Below are 13,896 nucleotides of genomic sequence, written 5' to 3'. Positions count from 1 at the left end.
CCCTTTCTCACATACGCGCTGTTCACCTATCAGACGTCCGACTCGTTGGCTGAATGGTTGGCGTACTGGCTCTCGGTTCATGGGGTCCCGGGTTCGATTCCTGGCCGGGTCGAGGATTTTAAACTTCATTGGTTAATTCCAATGGCCCGGAGGCTGGGTGTTTGTGCTATCCCCAACATCCCTGAAACTTACACACCACACAGAACACTATCCTCCATCACAACAACACGCAGTTCCCTACACATGGCAGATGCCGCCCACCCTCTTCGGAGGGTCTGCCTTACAAGGGCTGCACTTGGCTAGAAATAGCCACACGAAATTATTATTACGTATCAGACGTCAATTCAAAGGACCTGCACCACGCTTTTACGAAGGCTACACGCCGTTACTACTGCCATGGTTTATCAGGTGAAAGTTTCAGTGTCGTTCGGCTTAGTCTCGTGTCCGCGAACTACGATAGGAATAAAGGAAGTATTCGACCTCTGGTTTCGAACGGAGATCGAAGTTTCATTAACCCAAGACACCGAAAAACAGGGCTTGTAATATTCCCTTGGTAAGTATAAAAACCTGTATGAGTTGTTGTGCAGCCTGAAGCTATATATGTACTGAACTTAGATCCCCAAACCCTTTCAGGTCACTTGCTCTGTGCAGGCTTCGTTAACCTCATAGGGTGTTATTGATTTTCCTTCTCCCTCACACTAGAATGTTACCCAGCAATGCAGTTGATTTGAATATCATTGATATGATTCGTCATTTTCTTCTTTCGTTTTCGAGTAACATATCAATATATTGCTATTCAACTGTCATCCATTCAATTTAACCCGACGAAGGAACAGAGGAGGCGATGCGCTCAATAGCAGGCTAATAATGTCCGGAAATAGTGAATGTTAATCATGATATACAATAGACATTTTTCTTCATATTGGGGACACTACTAATTAAGCTGTATTTCCTCTTTATGATTCTAAGGTCGCGAGTTCAAACCTGGAAAAGTCAGTCGAAATTAACCCGCGTGCAACATGAATGGTGCCAAATCAAAATGCCTATACATAGTAGTTGAGTAGTTTCACTACGAACATACGGAGGAACAAAATACGCAGCAATGCTTTTCACAGAACTAAATATATCAGACTAATTCTCGTCTAGTTAATGAAAGGAGTCTACGATCTTTCGAGCATTCAAGTATTTCTATAAACCTCTAAGAGTAAGGTTGAACAATATATCGTGTGTGCGTTGTGTTACGGTAACGCAACATAATATTTTACGATGACTGGGGCGTTATATGGTGAACAATAGGCACATACACTGACTGACAGAGCAAATGCAACACCAAGAAGGAGTGGTTCGAAAGGGATGAAAGTTGGGGAAAAAACAGAGACGGCACGGACGAATAATTGATGTTTATTTCAAACCGATATGCAGGTTACACAATGCGCACGGCATCGACTCAGTAGGATGTAGGACCACCGCGAGCGGCGATGCACGCAGAAACACGTCGAGGTACAGAGTCAATAAGAGTGCGGATGGTGTCCTGAGGGATGGTTCTCCATTCTCTGTCAACCATTTGCCACAGTTGTTCGTCCGTACGAGGCTGGGGCAGAGTTTGTAAACGGCGTCCAATGAGATCCCACACGTGTTCGATTGGTGAGAGATCCGGAGAGTACGCTGGCCACGGAAGCATCTGTACACCTCGTAGAGCCTGTTGGGAGATGCGAGCAGTGTGTGGGCGGGCATTATCCTGTTGAAACAGAGCATTGGGCAGCCTCTGAAGGTACGGGAGTGCCACCGGCCGCAGCACATGCTGCACGTAGCGGTGGGCATTTAACGTGCCTTGAATACGCACTAGAGGTGACGTGGAATCATACGCAATAGCGCCCCAAACCATGATGCCGCGTTGTCTACCGGTAGGGCGCTCCACAGTTACTGCCGGATTTGACCTTTCTCCACGCCGACGCCACACTCGTCTGCGGTGACTGTCACTGACAGAACAGAAGCGTGACTAATCGGAGAACACGACGTTCCGCCATTCCCTCATCCCCTCATCCAAGTCGCTCTAGCCCGGCACCATGCCAGGCGTGCACGTCTATGCTGTGGAGTCAATGGTAGTCTTCTGAGCGGACGCCGGGAGTGCAGGCCTCCTTCAACCAATCGACGGGAAATTGTTCTGGTCGATTTTGGAACAGCCAGGGTGTCTTGCACATGCTGAAGAATGGCGGTTGACGTGGCGTGCGGGGCGTGCGGGGCTGCCACCGCTTGGCGGCGGATGCGCCGATCCTCGCGTGCTGACGTCACTCGGGCTGCGCCTGGACCCCTCGCACGTGCCACATGTCCCTGTGCCAACCATCTTCGCCACAGGCGCTGCACCGTGGACACATCCCTATGGGTATCGGCTGTGATTTGACGAAGCGACCAACCTGCCCTTCTCAGCCCGATCACCATACCCCTCGTAAAGTCGTCTGTCTGCTGGAAATGCCTCCGTTGACGGCGGCCTGGCATTCTTAGCTATACACGTGTCCTGTGGCACACGACAACACGTTCTACAATGACTGTCGGCTGAGAAATCACGGTACGAAGTGGGCCATTCGCCAACGCCGTGTCCCATTTATCGTTCGCTACGTGCGCAGCACAGCGGCGCATTTCACATCATGAGCATACCTCAGTGACGTCAGTCTACCCTGCAATTGGCATAAAGTTCTGACCACTCCTTCTTGGTGTTGCATTTGCTCTGTCAGGCAGTGTACATTTGTATTATCATGCAAATATATGTTAGTACCAGTGGCGTGCACTGAACCCCATCTACCCCAGTGCTACTGGGGGTAAATAATTGTGTATTTACATGTTATTTTTATTCCTTAGAATGCCTTTTACAAAGTTTAAATTAACTACGAACATCTCTAAGCCAAGCCAAGTATAGCTGTCTCGACAATCCGCTCGCACTACCGCAGTTCAGCTTCTCTACCGAGCTGGATTTCCTTGCCGGCGCGAAAGAGAGCTACCCCAGCGAAATTTAAGTCGATTGGTTGACGCATGCACTTAGCTTACTTGTCCTAGGAGCGGAGGCGGAGCTTTGGGACGTCCCCCGAAAGCAATTTACGGCGACAAAACAGCTAACTTAGGTAAAGGATGTTAGTTTTAATACTTGACACTCGGAGTATTCAGCGCCACACACTAGACTACAAGAAAAATACCAATATGTTAACACTTTAGCCACTTTCACATTGTCTTGTTGATAAAAATAGAGCCAGTTTATGAAATGAAATCAATTGTAATATAGAAGAATATATTTAATTTTTTGATTTAATCATGTATAACGTGTTTTTTTTTTTTGAGCAATTCATTGATAGCACGTGTAGAGTATGTTTTCCGATAGTCACAGAAAAATATTTAGGTTACCCAGCATGAACACAGAGTTATGTTCAAAGTAAAAGAATTTTGTATAGTGGTATATAGTGAAGCTTTGTAGTGTTCCTCTTGGATTACAGTTGAAGTTTTCGTAAGTTCTGTGCCATTCTTCATGAATATAACGTGTGTTCAACGTCGTGACGAATATTTTCGCTCTTTCGTCGTTGATGCACGTATACTCGGTAAGCGAGTGAAACTTTAGAACTTTGGCGACGTTAAAATACCAGTTGAATTTTTCTGATTCAGTTCACATTAGACTTTTTAAGTTAAAGCAAATATTTAGTCCCAGAGTACTTTTGTGAATTCCATGACTGTACTATAATGAACCGTCTCCGGGTGAAACTGTTAATACATTGTTCTAGATTACGTTATGATGGTATCGTCATTGCCGTGAATATAAATTCGGAAATGTGTGTGAGTGTGTAGTTGAAAATATTCTTGGTAGGCCTTTCTTAGGTAGACGTTTCCACGAAAAATGCAGCCTCATAAATGTTTTGCAGCTGGTGCAACGAATGTGTTCACCGCACGCCACTGGTTAGCACATAATGTTTTATCTGTCGTAGTCCTACCCGTTGGCTGAATGGTCAGCGTACTTGCCTTCGGTTCAGAGGGTCCCGTGTTCGTTTCCCGGACAGGTCGGGGATTTTAATCACTTCTGATTAATTCTTCTGGCTTGGAGACTGGGTGTATGTGACCGTCCATGCACTTTCCTCTTCATATTCAGACAACACGCTACACTACCAACCACCACAGTACCACGCAATAGTGATTACATCCCTCCATACAGGGTTAGCGTCAGTAAGGACATCCAGCCGTAAAACAGGGCGAAGTCCACATATGCGACGCAGTTCGCACCCGCAACCCCACAGGTGTGGGAAAAAGCGGTAGGAAAACGAGAAGAAGATAATACTAGCTTGAATGGGTTTCTGAGGAAATAAAGATGCGAGATCTACGAGGAAGTAGAAGATAAAGGCCCCCATTACCTATGAACTCGGCACTAAATGGGATAGGGTGGTTATGCCTGTGTTCAGCCACCTGTGGACCAGGAATAGACCCATTAATTTATGTTGTAAGTAGAGACTCAAATTAAAGAATACTGTATGCACTTTTTTGGAAAAAGAATTCTCGTTATTAATTTTTATCCTTACGTCCATCCGAACCGCGCACATCAGCACCTCGACAAGAGAACCAACCTCTCACCACACCAATAGCATCACAGACATTTTCTTGTAAATAATGTGATTTACTTATGTTGCTGAAATTCTAATTTCATCTTAAATAATAACTTACTCTGTGGTCTAAATACATCATCATCATCATCATCATCATCATCATCATCATCATCATCATCATCTCGCGATCAGCTTCAGAGAACTGCACGCAGCCAACATATTTTTCACTGTGATCTTTCCACCAGCCGTTCCCAATGCCAGTTTTCCATATATCTTTTTGGAGTCGAGTCTACCAATACTATATTTTTATTGGTCTGTCCAATGGTCTTTCCTCTCCGAGGACAAATTCAACTCTCTTCACAGGACATCTCTGTGAACTTATTCTTGTGACGTGACATGCCATGCCATGCACACACGAGGCGTTTATTTCCCATGCGGCTAATAATGTTCAGGCCTTCATACATTTAATGTAGTTCACGGTTCTACCTTATCCGTCAGTTCCCCATCAGCGCATTCTTTATCACTCCCACGATCGTTCACAAGATTTTCATTTCAATATTGTGAGGTCCCTCTTGTAATCCTGTTTATGTCTCGCATCCGTACAATATTACAGCCAAGATTAAATTATTATATAACTTGAGCTAGAACTGTCTCGAAAGGCAACACGACTTGGGAAGTTGGTTGAGACTATAGTAACAGTAATTTTCAGCGGCGATCCTCACAGTTATCTACGATTCACACGATGCTTTTTCCACGAGAACTTCTCTCGAGTACTTGACTCGCGGAGACCTTGGAAGGATCAGTCCACAACTGACAGCTGTCTCCCTGTACGGTACCAACTTATCTGCGACTCTAAAAGAAGGTACCGAGTCACTCCTTCATCTTTCTCACTTCATTCCCCATGATTTAATACATCCGCATCATCTCATCTGTGGATCTCGATAACTGTAATGAACCCATAAATCAAACTTGCCAAAAATTGCAACTACAAGATATATTTTATTGCAAGATCATCTCGCGTTCTGTGTCGTGACAACTCACAGTGGGGAGCGAACCACCAAGCATTCGAACGAGGTAGAAACATTCGGAAGACCTCGGGTAATTAATAATGAAATTCTGGATAATAACCCTCATTGCGAGAGATTTCGGCCCTGTAATTAACAAAGAAACAAGTCATTAAGAATTTTGGGAAATGTATTTAAATAGGCCTGGAGAAAAGTTGGCAACAACACTGGCAGAGGGAAACACGTGTCAAGGACATGCAGTAAAAATACGCGGGATTTCTCCTGCGCGAAATTAATTAATTACGCCCGTTAAAGTAACAGTAAAAATCAGCAAAGAACGCCATCATGACTGGAAAAATAGGTGGAATCTTTGGAGTGAGTTTCGAAGAAATCGGTGCAGTGGCCGTCAATTGGAATGTTTGCATCACAGTAGATAACGCCAAGCAGAGCGTCCCTAGAAAAGGCTCAAATACCCTCTCTTCAGGCAAGAGAGTCATTCGTCATTCTATGTTCCGATAGTGTGAACCTACGTGAGGCAACATTAAGAAAAAGACAAGTGGGCGAAATAGACTTGTAGAATCCCCAATGCCAGTTGGCTTGAGGGATGAATATTTTACCAAGTGATAAATAGTGAACGAAGACAAAATTAGCTATTGAAACATTGTAGTTACGACATCTATCAATGTTTAATAATATTAGGATTCCTGAACCTCTTATAAGGAAACAGCAGGTTCATAGAGAGCTTTTGTGTATTACTGCGGACAATGTTACTTTTTTGTAATCAGTAAAGGAGGACGATAGTCTGGTGGAGATAATCTTTGTGTCTCACGGTCAATCACACCTATGAAACATCTGGATAGGAATGAGTTGGGAAGATTCCGCAAACTGCATTAGTTGAGTCCTCGACACGAAGCGGGGCGGCTTAACTGTTTTAAAATGCATATAGTACAATTTATTGTCGAGTGTTTTGAAACAAAAAATGTTTAATGTGTTGTTCTTCAAGTCGAGTGTAGAATTTGTGTATTTATAAGGTCATGTTTAACAGAAGAATGTATCCTTCAATTATGAAGGGATAAATTGGAGGTGGCTGGCATAAGATGAAGCCGAGATATTGCCATGCGAAACGACTACAAAATTACAGGTCTCTCTAATTTAAACATTATGATTTGTAGTTAGAGATATAAATGCTGGTCCCTTTAAATTAATTAATTAATAAATTATAACATCGCGTTGTATATGGGGCGTGTATAATCAAGTATATTGTGACTTGTCGTCATTCTATTGTGGAGGCGAATTGACTAATATTTATGTCAGCGCGCTAGACTTCAAAATGAATTTTAATTTCTTTAAAAATTTGAAAGTGAAGTTAATTAATATTGCAATGAAAATCAACTAAATAATGTTCAGGCCGGTAAAAGTTACAATAATGTTAACGATAGAATAACTGTTCTGAGTGTGATAAAGTCAAATATCAAATTATCCAATAATAATAATATAATAATAATAATAATAATAATAATAATAATAATAATAATAATAATAATAATATCCACGTCAGGATAACATTTTAGATGATAAATTATGCGTTCAGCAGTCATAAGTGAGATGTTCGGCTTGTATCGAAATCCGGTGAAGTATGATGAAGTTGGCATTTTTTGGAAAACTTAAATTTTCTGACACCGTGTGTTTGTGATAAAGAAAATCACGGTGTGCTCTTTTGCTCCTGAGGTCAGGAAAAATTTTTAGAAGCTAATTGTGAGAATATTATATATTTGTTTATCATGGGATCGCTTGTACTGTATTAAAAAGAGTTTCAGGTATAACGGAAATGGATTGTAATGGAAATAAAATGCTATGAGGATTGTAGGAAGATGTTAAAGGCAAAGTAAGCCTGTATTTTTTGAGTGATGTAGAATAAGCAGGATGCTGAGGATAAGATGCCCTGTATTTCGACGGAGATGAATTTTTGTGACATGGTGTATAGGTTGGGATGTAATATTTCTGAGACAGGCTGTCTAAGAGGAACGATGTCCTGTAGCAATCCAGAACGATTGATGAATATAAAGGTTGTCAAATCGAAGTGAGCACGTTGTAACACCTCTTTTAAGGACAAGTTTATGTTTCTCTCATGATTATTATTTTGTGTAAAATCGTAGGTAAGGGCAATTAAGTCTGAGTGACGGTTCTATTTGATACCAGCGAAGTGCATTTTGTGATAGCCGACCTCACGAACAAAGTAAATTCTGACACACGGTCAAGAAAATACTTAATTATGGTAAATTGAATTCTATTCTGTATCTTTACGAGAAGAAATAGTCGCTGACTGGAAACATTGTGGGTGTGAAGAATGAATATTATTAGACTGAGAGTTTAGCTTGCGTAGATTGATGGAAAGTTACTTCACTGGACAGTTCACGGTGATACCTGTATGGAGTGTTAATATGGAAGGTTAGTTGTAGCATCACACTAGAGTTGTGCCGTGAATATTGTGATGGTAGTGATTATTGTTTTCAGTGATGTTACGTAATATCAAACGAGAGTCGAGTTTATTTTTATCTACCGAACTTCACTGAATGTGTTGAGATTGTATTGAGGAATAGATTAAAATATTCGGACATGTCGTTTAATTTCGATTGCACACTTTATTGTAGGAAATGGGCACAGTAATATTTCCACGTTCGAGTTCATTTTTTCGTAGCGAGTTTCACTTCATGTGTAGAGTTTCAACGTGAATCAGATTTAATTATCCGGACATTGTGTTTAAAGTTTCGATTTCGCCTTGCAGTATGAATGATGTGTAGATACCATAACGTTGACTCAACGATAGATTTAGGATGCCGCGTGCATTATACAACTTAAGGATGAGTAGACACTGTAACGTAGGCTCAACGACAGGAGTCGTCTGTACATAGCCAATCCAAGTCATAGGTTACGCATTTTTACGAATCGACTTGAACGATGTTAGTGTTTGCGGTAGTGGACACGAGTGTGAAAAGTATTAGTTAGTTACTATTTAGGCCATGTTTCGTCATAATTCTTACTAGCCAGAAGGTGCTCCCATAATAGCGTTGGATCAGTAGTGGCATGTCCCACGTGGAATCTTGACTAATGGAGACTGATCATTACCGCTTAGCCGTGCGTGTACAAGTTCGACGAACTTTCGTTTTAATTTACTTTTCTTTACTTTAAGATTTATTGTTCAGTTGTTCGGTATATTATTATAGTGCCGTGTGTTGACAATTAGTTGAGTTATGTACGGTTTATACTACGAATGCTGTTTCGATTCGTCAGCTGTAAATATAGGGGAGAATCGGGAGGTATCGGATGGGGGCTGGTGTCGGACGATCACAGATGTCAATCTTAGCGGCATGTGGCAAAACTTGTTTAGTTACTCACAGGTCCGCCTGCATGTTTGAAGGGTGGATACATCCTATTCAGTCGAGAGGCAAGGTCGTTTATGAGTGGTGGTGAATTTTTGTCCTTTGTATGATTTTAGGCCAGCACGGATTTATTTTAACAAGATGTAGTAGGAACAAGGATAAGTTGTATTGCATTTTAAGTACATTAGCAGAAACAGTATTCCTTACTCTGTAAAATTGTGGTTTAAGAATCAGTTTGTTTTCGTACGTTCTCGTTCAGTTCCTGTTGTTTCTCAAGGGAGTCATTCGGGCGGTATCGGACACGAAACCGGCGTGTAGACTCGGACATCATAACTTGCAGTTCCATCCGGGTTACTAATAGTACTATCCTTTGTTTTAGGTAAACATGGGGAAGATATGAAGACAATGGGAAGAAGGCAATATGATATTAGCCGTGAATAGTGTCAGGAACAATAAAATGAGTATTAGAAAGGCCAGCCAACGTTACATTGTTCCATAAACCACGCCAGGTGATAGAATTACAGCTCTTGGAGCTGGTAAAGGTTTTCCAATAAAAGTGTGTACGGTGAACAGTGGGACTTATCAAGAGAGCATGCTTATCACGACCCTAGACAGCCAGCTCATGCCACTCAACAAAACATAACTTTTAAAAGTTGTGTATCAGTTTGCTGAGGAATTAAGAGTTGGCATTGGTTTAATAAAACTAAAATGACGGCAGGAAAGGACTTTTATTATAATTTTGTGAAGGGGCACCAGGACCTCCGTTTGAGGAAGGCTCAGTCTACTAGCTGGCAGCGAGCAGTAGGCTTCAACAAAGAACAAGTGGACAAATGTTTTGATACATTGTTAAATGACCTTTACAAAAATATATGTTTAATCCATCAAGAATCTTCAACGCTAATGAGTGTGATATTTGCAGAATGGCTATATTCAATGTGAAAAATATTATTTTTCAAAAAGACAAAGACTGTCCGATAACACACTCCATTTTTTAATCTTATGAGAGTGTAATGAACACATATTTTTTTTTAATATTGCCCTGCTTTTAATTGTGATTTAATATATTCTAGTGAGTAAATTAATATAAGAATATAGATGCTTATAAAATGCATTACATGACATTTTCCCTATTCCATAAGAAATTATGACAAAAAAAATTAAACTGTCCGATACCTCCCGACATTCCCCTATTTTATTTTTATTTTTCATTATTCACATTATTCATGTGTGACGTTGGTCTACCGATTACTTGTAGTTTAGTTTAATGGGACAATTGTAGGTAGACAGATTTGTAATGGTAGTCGTAGTTATAGAAATTGGAAAGATTTCCTTTTATTTATGTCATATTGTGGACTTGTAATTTAACAAATTTAACGACGTAATTGTTTTATAACCTGATTTAGCAAGAACATTTCCAAGTGACTTACCACTTTTCTTTAATTTTAGTGTTTGGCATTTCTTCTAAATGAATAATGAATTAATGTTTTCCTGCATTTCGCAGTTTTGTTCCATCAGGAGGACGTGACGTAGAGTCCCCTCGGATCAAGTGTTGTTGGTTCTTTCTTAACATCTGTTTGGGGTGATGCATGTTTCAGCATTGGGATTCCTCTGTAACTTAAGGGTGCCATGCGATGACAATACATGGTGGAAATTTATTTTAGATTGTGACAATAGCTGTTAACTTGTAATGAACACCATGCTTTCTAGTAATATGTCGCAACCTATCCAAAGCAACTGATAGTCGATTAAGGATCCATTCGGGGGATGTACCAGTATCCGATAGGATAGTAGACTGATGGATAACCTTAATTAAATGTAAATCTGGAATGCTACTTGTTGAAGGTCAGATTTTCCACGGATCGTGTGGATTAATTCTCAGTTATCGTTTGGATCAATGGTGCCCGATTTTCAGGTATTATTTTCGTTTTCTTGTTTTTGCTGTCCACGAATTTTACACTACGTTTTTATTCTTTGAAGGACAATAATAAACCACGTGATTGTATTAAAACATGTTGTGAAAAATTTAAAGTGACTTTTCTTGCCAATCAAATTAATAAATTATCGTGATTTACAATGAATATTTTTCTTGCTAGTAGCTTTTCTCCGCACCGACATAGATAGGTCCTATGGCAACGATGGGATAGGAGAGGGCTAGGAGTGGGAAGGAAACGGCCGTGGCTTTAATGGAGGTACAGCACGTGCATTTGCCTGGTGTGAAAATGGGAAACCTCGGAAAACCATCTCCAGGGCTGCCGACAGTGGGATTCTAGTTATTTGCTTTACGTCGCACTGACACAGGTCTTGTGGCGACGATGGGACAAGAAAGGCTTAGGAATGGGAAGGAAGCCGCTGTAGCCTTAAATAAGGTACAGTCCAGCATTTGCCTGGCGTGAAAATGGGAAACCACGGAAAACCATCTTCAGGGCTGCCGACAGTGGAGTTCGAACCCACTATCTCCTGGATGCAAACTCACAGCTGCGCGCCCCTAACCGCACGGCCAACTCGCCCGGTAATAAATATTTTATTATGCACATTTTTGCTCCTCATTCGAAGTAGTTATGCTCTCCTCTGAACCCTATTATTTGGTTGATGAAGTGACTAAAGAAAAAAAAAAGTGCTATCAACGACCCCAAGATCCAAGAGTTGGATATTGCTCTGCTGAAGTTGCCAAGGCACTCGAACAACGATGGAACGGTAAGTTTGAGGGTTCAGCATAACGTCATCGACATTTGCCAGGTACAAATTGTCCTCTCTTAATAAATGGATATCATCGGAAATTTCCCGGAATACTACCCTCACGATCCTCTTCAGCATGATGTGACACTGTAGCTATTAAAAATGATCTAGAGCTTATAAAAACTTGGACCTTGTCACTCTGCCAGGTCAAGGTTATCCCGCGACTGGGACAATTTGAATAGTGAGGGCAGTTCTTTCCGTTCGTCATCTAGCCAACGGGACCTAGGCTACCTGTTCAAACAGTTACCAACTCAATGTTGACTAACTACACAGATATTACGAGATCAGCTCTTTCAACCTCACTACACGGATGGGTTAACTTTCATTATCACTACAAATTTGTTATCGTGAAACTTATCTTGACGGGTATTCCACGGCTCGACACCAGTCAAAATACTTCATTCTCTGTTTCCAGAAAAATTACATGCGATGTTTGTAACTACATTATTTCAGACAAGTGAGTTACAACTAATCAGCCAGAGTTGGGTACCGTCGAAAGGCATGTGTTAAATTCTCTCGGTAGCATATGTCAATCAGTTGGTCAAGCCTGGCGTCCCGGGCCGTAATGACGTCACAGAGTGTGTTATGCGGGCGACTGGGTGGTGGGTACGCTCAAAGCAGGCCCGCCAACTGCAATTTGCATACATTGTACGGGAGGGGCTGTGTTTATTAACACACTTAGCAGACATAGCCCTACAACATTTCCTTAATGTAGCATGCAAATACGTTTCACAGCTACACCAATTGAAACTTGCTTGTGTCCAAGGCTTCCTGCTTTTCTCTACTGAAATGGGAAATAGGGTATGTCCGAGATATTTATTCACTTCCAGTGATAACTACAATTTAGCTGGAATTTGTGAGAACTCAGTGACATACCCGGTTGGATTAAATCGTGAACGTTTTAGTTACTCGAGAATGAAACCTTATCTAGAAGGGACCTGCAGACAATATCTGTAGTGGAATGGACTCTGAGAACGAAGTGGAAAGAAGGCTTACAAATTTGTGATATTCATTCAGAAAATTGTAACTGACAGAACAGAAATTGATTCGGTTTTTATTTTTCAACATTGTTCTAATTTTCTAACATTTAGTGCTAAAAAATATATTTTAACTCAGTTAATTGGACATGGAATTTGTACTTGCTGTTGTATGATTGAAACAGCTTAATTGATAGCAGTTTTCGGTACTACTAATAGAGTAATTACTGTATGTACAAAATAAACAGTATATGATCATGAAAGAAAATAGATAGTGTAACATAATTAAACACATTCGCTAAGAAATTCAGCCTAAATTAACTAAATATTCCATCACAAGTAGTGCACCACAATAATAATTGCAACGCAATCACATATAAATGAAAACCTACATCCTGTTTTCCAGTCATTCACCGGGTCAGGGATGGAATGAATGAAACTCTCATCTTGCGGCGAGGATGGGAGTTGTAACTGCTGCCGAGGCCAGTCACACTCATCTGGGGCCCATGATTAATGACTGACAGATGAATTGAAATGATATTGGAGAGTGTTGCTGGAATGAAAGATGACAAGGAAACCGGACTATCAGGAGAAAAACCTGTCCCGCCTCCTCTTTGTCCAGCACGAATCCCACATGGAGTGACCGGGATTTGAACCACAGGACCCAGCGGTGCGAGGCCGACGTGCGGCCGCCTGAGCCACGGAGGCTTCAATCAATCATATATATATATATATATTCACACATAACTTAAATATTTCCCATTTTAAATAGTTGGAAAATTTGTGGGTATATGCCACAGGGCATGATGGTGTATATATGACGTAATGTGCTGGACATTCCATTTTACTGGAGTTTGCGAAGTTCGTTAATGTTCTTCGACATTGTTCTTACCTGCTCGTGCTGTGAAAATCAGCTGTACCAAGCAATTGGCTGCGCGGTTTGGGTCACGTAGCAGCCAGCTTGCATTCGCGGTATAGTGGGTTCGAACCACACTGTCGGCAAACCTGAGGATGGTTTTCCATAGATTACCATTATCATACAACGCAAATGCTGGGGCGTACCTTAATTAAGGCGACGGTCAATTTCTTCTCACTTTTAGCCCTTTCCTACCCCATCGTCGCCATAAGTCCTGTCTGTGTCTGTGGAACGCAAATCAAATTGTAAGAAAGGAAATAATCAGCCGTGTTTCATTGCTGTTTTCCCACAATACTTACCATGGCGTAG

The sequence above is a fragment of the Anabrus simplex genome, chromosome 1, assembly GCF_040414725.1.
Source record: "Anabrus simplex isolate iqAnaSimp1 chromosome 1, ASM4041472v1, whole genome shotgun sequence".
Taxonomy (NCBI): Eukaryota; Metazoa; Arthropoda; class Insecta; order Orthoptera; family Tettigoniidae; genus Anabrus; species Anabrus simplex.
This window is presented reverse-complemented; position numbering follows the sequence as displayed.